This window comes from Typopeltis vanoorti, chromosome 23 (genome assembly GCF_054136105.1).
Source record: "Typopeltis vanoorti isolate ZY-2024b chromosome 23, IOZ_Tvanoo_1.0, whole genome shotgun sequence".
NCBI classification, from domain to species: Eukaryota; Metazoa; Arthropoda; class Arachnida; order Uropygi; family Thelyphonidae; genus Typopeltis; species Typopeltis vanoorti.
This window is the reverse complement of record NC_143571.1, coordinates 34,233,724-34,235,205: the sequence shown is the minus strand read 5'-3', so window position 1 is coordinate 34,235,205 and position 1,482 is coordinate 34,233,724. Positions and strand designations below refer to the sequence as shown.

Sequence of the window (1,482 nt, the reverse complement as noted above, 5' to 3'; positions counted from 1 at the left end):
GTGGAGATACCAGGCAGAAGCATTAGCAAGGTCATCTCCTCCTATAAGAGTTGCCAAACGGTGTACCACCTTTTTATTAAATTACTCTGGATTTAGAGAAAGATGTTGAAAATTTTTTTAAAATAAAATAAAATAAAATAATAATATAATATATTGAAAGTTTATTTTTCACTTGGTTAGACTATAATAAATTTAGTTTAATCCTTTATCCAAGTGTGAGCAAATAAAGTTTGCGCCTGAAAGTATCTTCATTTAAATTTGTTTTCCCAAATGTGATACCGTATTTCATTTTCCATTTGATATACCAAATTCTATATACTCGTTCGTTATTCGTTTATAAATTTTGATTATATATATAAAAACGAAGTAAAGATTGAAAATTTACATGATTAATTACGCTCAAATTCCGAGGAAAATAATTCACCGACAAAGCCCTCAGCGGGCCGTGCAGGAGAACAGTTTCCCGGAGACTCAAATTGCTCCCTTAAGAGTGCATACTCATATTATTTTATGATATGAGTATGCACTCATATTCCGCTCAAATTTCGAAGAAAAATATTCACCGACAAAGCCCTCAGCGGGCCGTGCAGGAGAACAGTTTCCCGGAGACTCAAATTGCTCCCTTAAGAGTGCATACTCATATTATTTTATTAGCAACAGCCGAACCTCAGTTAGAACTTCATTGGCTACAGCATTGCCATCCATTAGAGAGGTCACTTCAGTGGGGGCCAGGCCCAAGTGGAGATACCAGGCAGAAGCATTAGCAAGGTCATCTCCTCCTATAGGAGTTGCCAAACGGTGTACCACCTTTTTATTAAATTACTCTGGATTTAGAGAAAGATGTTGAAAATTTTTTTAAAATAAAATAAAATAAAATAATAATATAATATATTGAAAGTTTATTTTTCACTTGGTTAGACTATAATAAATTTAGTTTAATCCTTTATCCAAGTGTGAGCAAATAAAGTTTGCGCCTGAAAGTATCTTCATTTAAATTTGTTTTCCCAAATGTGATACCGTATTTCATTTTCCATTTGATATACCAAATTCTATATACTCGTTCGTTATTCGTTTATAAATTTTGATTATATATATAAAAACGAAGTAAAGATTGAAAATTTACATGATTAAATGCAAAGCACTACTTATAAATATATAACGAATAATCGAATTATTGCCCTAATAACAAGAAAGAAAAAAGAAAACTACAGGTTCCACCGAGATTTGAACTCGGATCGCTGGATTCAGAGTCCAGAGTGCTAACCATTACACCATGGAACCCCACTTACAATTTTTGGATATTTTTCGGATTATAACTGCTTTCCAAATTTCTGGATATCAGGGTCCCATTTGCAAAATGTAAAATATTTAGGCCCCCCCCTCGAAAAAAAATCGTAATAGAGAGATATATTATTATAATATTTATTGTATTTATATTCAATACAAAACACACACAGCGAATATTGTAAAAATCAAATGCAA

General features: G+C 32.3%; 1 non-coding gene across 1 annotated transcript; it reads right to left on the bottom strand.

Moving 5' to 3' along the window:
* Positions 1 to 1,209: 1,209 nt before the first annotated feature.
* On the bottom strand, positions 1,210 to 1,281 carry TRNAQ-CUG (transfer RNA glutamine (anticodon CUG)). The gene has a single exon. It is a non-coding gene; the product is annotated as a tRNA-Gln (tRNA).
* Positions 1,282 to 1,482: the final 201 nt, after the last annotated feature.